General features: G+C 50.6%; 1 long non-coding RNA gene across 1 annotated transcript in view; it reads left to right on the forward strand.

Annotated features, from left to right (window-relative positions):
• The first annotated feature begins 17 nt into the window (after positions 1 to 17).
• LOC127752392 (uncharacterized) overlaps positions 18 to 6,403 on the forward strand; it is a 10,946-nt gene continuing 4,560 nt past the window's right edge. Inside the window, exon 1 of the long non-coding RNA XR_008012352.1 lies at positions 18 to 197. This is a non-coding gene — a long non-coding RNA (uncharacterized LOC127752392). The remainder of the gene's footprint in view (positions 198 to 6,403) is intronic.

Genomic DNA, 6,403 nt, shown 5'->3' on the forward strand with positions numbered 1-6,403 from the left:
GGGGGGCATTACATTGATCGTGGACGTTTCCATTTGGCTACCATCACCTCATCACCATCGCGTCGTTGCGGGTTGCGGTACCCACACTCGCTGACGTGTCGTGGACTCCAGGACCTCCAGGGCGGCGACGCGCCGGCAGCCTCATCGGGTTTGGCGCGGAAACCTACTGCAGCGGCACCAACCTAACCTCAGCGCAGGTGGGCATCGACGGAGAGTCCAAGGCGATGCCGAGCTGGAGTTACATGAAATAGTAATCCTGTCATTTGAATTTTTGCGGTGAAAATGTCCTCTGTGAGCAGCAAGTCCGGGCATTTGGCTCGAGGGTGTTTAACGCCGCTGAAGTGACATGCCGCCGGTGCCAACAAAATTAATCTTGCATTGATTTCAGTGCGATTATAACTTATTTGGTTGGCAGGATCCCTTCGTGCGAAAGTATGCCCAAAAAGCGACGAAGGGGACAAAAAATGTGTGTGTGTGTGTGTGTGTGTGTGTGTGTGTGTGTGTACAAGTTATTGTGTGTATCAGCTGATGGTACTGACCTTGCCCAAGGAGCCTCGTAGTCGTTTGTGACGTCATTAGTCTTGTTGTCACGGGCGTAGTGTTTCAAAGGGGGTAGGTGGCATGAGGGATGTGGGGGGGGGGGAGGGGGAGGAACACTCCCATTAGCAGGGTAGCACCACCTGGCCAGCGCCCATTCAATCCAACTGCAGCTCTCTCCCTGTCGCTCGCGTTCCCTCTTACTGCCGATCTGTCCGTACCGCATTTACTTGTCACAATGCCGTCGCTATCCATTCCTTTCCTTGCCTAGCCTTTTGCCGGCCTCTTTACCTGTCGTGTTCCCGTGCCCATAGGATGTGTTGGCTGTCGCGTGTTGTTGCAGCACTACGTTTTCTTTTACGCCACTTGTTTGCAGTATGACAGAGTTCAAATTGGCTTATTCTTTCCATAATATGAAGTTTGAAATCTCGAGGATCGAGCCGATGAAGGTGAGGCAGGGCGAAGGGGACGAGGGGAAAGGAGGGGATGGGGTGGGGTGGGGGAATCACTGCCGTCGGCCGGCCCATAAAACACCTCCGTGTCTCTGACAATACCTGTATTGTATCGGCAACGGTCCGGGCCAGATCGCGCGCGGACCAAAAGGTGTCCTCTCCGCTACACTGCTCACAAAAACAGAAATGATTCGAAATTTCTTTTTTTTCTTTCTGGCGTACTTTTCTCTCCTTGTAGCAGCCAGCAAACGTTTCACTAAAAGGAACGTTGTCGAAACCTTATGTTCCCTGGCGAATCTATGTGAAAGAACGATTGTCAATCGTCCTTCCTCATACTTTCAATCAGTGTTTCTTACTGTCAAAAATATGTTTGTATAGACGGTACTTAATTGTACGACATATTTTGTAATTTGTCTTTTACAAAATGCGTCGTACACGTACAACCTCCCTACCTCCCACCAAGCTCTCACTCCTGCTCGTCAATCGAGTTCGCTAGTCGATACGGAAGTGCTTGCACGTTTTACAAACTTGAATTGTGATTGGACGGCTGCTTCCATGGGAAATTTTCCTGAACCCAGTACGCCAATTTTTGACATGGGCCATATGCAAATAGTTCAATGGCTATGTGAAGTACAAGGTGGTTGCTGTGGCCTGTTGGAACGAATGCGCAGAAGCCCGCATGCAGGCGTGCGCTCGGATTGCCTATTCGCACGGGGTCATAAGGCGCGCCACATATGACATATGTAGCCAGAGACGTCAGGCGTCAGGCGAACCCGTCCGCTCCCGTGATGCGGGTATTTGCTCCAACGGGGCACAACCATATCAACCTGTATTTTAAGTGGGCGTTTGTTCGAAATTTCTCAGTCATCTGTTTGACCCGTAAAGTGTTTGAGCGCTGCAGACCAACCGCTCACCTCCGCCCGTGTTCTAAAAACTATCAGTGATAATCTTCTCATGAAAGAAAGCGATCCCTACTGTTAATAAGGGACCCAGAAATTGTACGTTAATGGGTTAAAGTCCGGCGATACAAAGCGCAATCCAGTTGGCAGCCGTGGCGGGGGCGCGCCGAGGCGACGGTATCGATCCATAGTGTGAGGTTTCAGCGGCTGGACCAATGAGGCGGGGGCTGGAGCGCCATCCCTCTGCACGTGCACACTCACGCTCACACACACACATACAGGCACACACACGGCCACACGCACTCACACACATAGCGTTGAGAGGGATAGAGGCTCGCTTGACAGCTCTCGTCAGCATGGAGCGCTGGAGCGCGCATGGAGCGGCAGGCAGGGGTGGGGGGCATCTCCTCTTGCCCAATGGCATCACCCTCCTGCCTGATGCACGTCCCGCGAGCGCGTTCAGGGCGCGTTCCAGTTTCAATAGTGTAGTGCAGGCCGGTCGAGGGTGCTTTGATGTATACACATGATTCCCGAAATTCTTGATTCCCAGTGATTCCCGTGCGCTTACATCCATTCCTTAGGTTTTCTTGTAGTGGAAAACGCTTATTTCGACTAATTTGTATTAGTTCCACTAGTTTCCCACTTAGTTAAGGTCATTTCTGTTGATTTCGATTAATTTTTATTCTGATGATTCCCAGGCAGGTGTACACACGATTCCCGGAGTTATTGCCCCCTCGAGGCTGGTGGCAAGCTAAGATATGCCGAAGAAAGTCGAGAGGTTTTTGATAAGTCGTTCTTCATAGCTAGGTGAGGTGCTATGTCAAAATAAAGGGGCGAGACTTTCCTGTAAAAATTGAAGACGGGTAGCCAAGACTAGCTCTTTTTAACATAACAGCCATGACAAAATACTTACAAATTATGGTAAAATTTGTACTAAATATGCCCTGGAAAATTTTCATTTTATTACGTAAATTGACGTGCCCGAGCTTTACCTAAATTATTGCAGAACTTAAAGAGGGGAAATTACACAGTTATTTTAATCTGCACAACTGTCAAAAGATAAAAGATGTGGGAAACCCGTAAAATCTAACAGTATGATAAGACGACAGTTTTAACTGCAATACTGAAACTTTTACAGTTCAAACTACAAAACAGAAAGTCTAACAGTCTACATTGTACTAAACTTGAAGTGGAAGTATTAAAATGCTGCAGGGCTAAAATTCTCAGTCGCTAATTTTCCTTATCTGTTCAACAAAAGCATGTCAGTGTAAATTTGTTTTTCGCTGTGCGCGCGACAGGCCACGACGTCTGGCTGTAGGATCTCCACCCCCCCCCCTCCCCCTCCGCGCTCCTTTGCGAAAGGGGATGATGCTATAGGACGCGCGGCCACCATGACCACCCCCTCCCCTCCCCTCGCTCCCGGCTGCGCGCGCACGGCTCCAGCCTCCAGCCTCCACCCCTCTCCCCCTCCCCTCCCCGCACGGGGCGCGGTCTCGCACTCCCCGCGCTCGGCTTCATCCCCTCAGTGAGCTCAGCGGCTGCAGCAGCAACAGAACAGCCACCAACCCTCTGCGCCCGGGCGGGGCCGCGCCCCTTGTGAGTAGAGCGGTGAGCGGGCGCCAGCCCATGCAAATTTAACATTTTTGGGGTTATTTTCATGTCAATATCTCGTATTAAACGCTGTCGTAAAAAAATATGAATCAGTGAAATCGAATATAAAATATGTTTACATTTAAGTTATCATATTCATAATTGATTTACGATTTGCTGTTTAATAAGGCAAGCGCACCAACAGATCTAAAACAAAAATTTAAAAAGTTCAGTTTGCATGCTGTGGGTGTAAGTCAGCGAATGAATGATTCCAGGCGAACAAAATGAGCCATGAATTTGTGCGCATGAATGAATAAATGAACGAGCTACTACGGAGCGAGAGTCTTTGTTCTCATCTAATCCATCCGAGTAGAGGACACTATCAAGTTAGTGTTTCGACACTGTCATGTGCATCCCGTGCCTGTCGCATGGCGCTATAGGCTCGCGCGAGTGACGGAGCAGCTCCCTCCCTCCCTCCCTCCCGGACGTATGTATGACGCTCAGCCCGCATGAGGCTAATACCCCTCATGTCGGCGCCATGGGCCTCCCCCCCCCCCTCCTTGCCGCCCAGCTCTGCGTTAGAGAAGATCCGTTTATTTCTCGGTTTTATTAATTTCGTTTCTAAAAGTTTGGTCCGTTTCTCTCTCAAGCTTTAATTGCACGAGTTATGTCTGCATGTGGCCGCCGGCACGCCCCACAAGTGGTCACATGACTTTCAAATTATTCGTGCAGTTGTCTAATTCTCCCCTCGATCTGGCACGAGTCAGAGTGAGTAGAAAGTACTTTCTGTCCAAAACAAAAAGACATTTGGAAAAATACTGCGTACAATTTTTTGTGTACAATGTGTAAGGAACAGATTGAAAATTGTGAATTTGCGATAGTTGCCTCGTTCCAGGCATTTTTTTTACCCTTTTCGATCAGTCTAAAAAGTAGCCCCGCTTGTCTTTTCCCTGTTTTCGCTTGTGCGCACGCCCGCCGATCCTTCTCACTCGACGCACATTTTTGGTCGGCTATTTCAGACGTGCCCGAGCCGCGCTCAGTTAACAGCTGAGCAACGTCAAACACACCGGCGGATGGCGGCACGTTTGAGATACGGCGGAATTCAATGCTAAAAAAGCAACACCACTCAAGTAAAGATTTGACAAGTCGCGAGTGAGTGTAAATGAACTGCCGGGCTTATTAGAACCTCGTAAATGCAGAAAACGAGTCATTGACCTTTATCATTTTCATAGTTTTTTTAATCATTAATATTGGTAAAAATGTGGGCTTTTAAAAAATTCGTTGAAGACGTCAGAAAATGATAGTGTGCGAGGCCCCTAAAGTTCGTGCCTCCATGGGAGCAGCTGCTACCGTTGGTGTGTTTGTGTAATGTGTGTGTATGTGTGAGTGTGAGGGGTCAGAAATAGACGGCTTTCGTCACGGCCGGGCCCATTCCTCCCGATCAGCTGTTTGCCGCCCTGATCCGACTGGACAAAAATAATTTACTATGAAACTTGCAAGACAGCAGGACAAGTCCAAAAAATATATTCGCGGTAAATAAGTTGTGCAAAATTTAATGACTACTGTAGTTTTTCATTTGACACCATGTACTTTTGGCCGGCTCTCCAGACGTCGACACCCTCGTTCGTTAATTTAGAGAGACTCATCCGCCAACGCCTCCCGCCGTGTCGTGGCGTGGCGTCGCGGCCTGCTGACTGCGGGGCGGGAGCAGGGCGCGGACAACGACGTTCGAGGACGCGAGTCCCTTTGGTTCGGGAGGAGCGTCAGCGAGTTTTGAATGGATGACTACTGTGAATTTCCTGGAAATTTTGCCCTGGAATGGGGAGCCGGGTGGTGGACAGGGAAAGGCTTGAGAGAAAAGAGCCTGTCGAGTCAACGCCCTCGGCGCCTCGATACCTGTTGACTCAGGTGGTTTGCACAGGATGAATGACGGCCACGTTTGTCTGCGGCAATGACTGAAGACAAAATTGATCTCTATAAGCCCGCACAGTAGTGCTTCTGTGCAGCACTCGCCGCCGCGACGAAAGACGCTCGAAACACACTGTGACGTACCGCTTACAATATTCCAGCTAACTCTTCCAAATGGTGACGTGAGTGCAATGACACACGCACGGGCGGGGGCGGCGGGCGGCCGCGGCGGGTCGCGGATCGATGCCCGCCACGCTGCGCCACGCCGCGCGCGCCGCCGCTCCCCTCCCTTTCGCCACGTCGCCACACCCCTCCATGTGCGCCCATCCCCAGGCCTACCAACTCGCTCCCTATTCTATCCCATCCATCCATCCATCCATCCATCCATCCATCCATCCATCCATCCATCCATCCATCCATTTATCCATCCATCCATCCCATGCGTCCGTCCGTCCGTCCGTCCGTCCGTCCGTCCGTCCGTCCGTCCGTCCGTCCGTCCGTCCGTCCGTCCGTCCGTCCGTCCGTCCGTCCGTCCTTTCGTGCAACTGGATAAGTGTGGATTCAGAGTTCACGAAACCCAGGCGTGATTTTCACGCTTCGTAAGCTTCACGCAGCCAATCAGGGATCGACTTTCATCACTTGACTTGACTTTTAGGAAACTCTGAATCCACCTTCAGGTGCAGCGGGCAGCCTAGACACCCCAGGAAAAATAGAACACTCAAAATTTAGGTTGTTTGCGACGTTTATGAAATTGTTGCGTCCACAATTCTTTCTTTTCTTTTGTGGCCCCTACACATCCTTGCCTCTCCCGGCGACACCCGTACGTTTAGGCCCCAGCGAACACTCTGTGCCTAGCTTACGAATTATTCACTGGACCTTCCGAATGGTACTGTGAGGGTGGCCACCTGAGGCCCAGTTGTTGGCGAAGATGCCCCAGGTGGGCGTGGTGGGGGCTCAGCCTGTATACTTGCGTACTACTTGTTGCTAACCTGATGTGCTCGCCGGCAAGAGCCCCCC

Source organism: Frankliniella occidentalis, unplaced genomic scaffold, assembly GCF_000697945.3.
Source record: "Frankliniella occidentalis isolate FOCC.00 unplaced genomic scaffold, Focc_3.1 Scaffold11, whole genome shotgun sequence".
Lineage (NCBI taxonomy): Eukaryota > Metazoa > Arthropoda > Insecta > Thysanoptera > Thripidae > Frankliniella > Frankliniella occidentalis.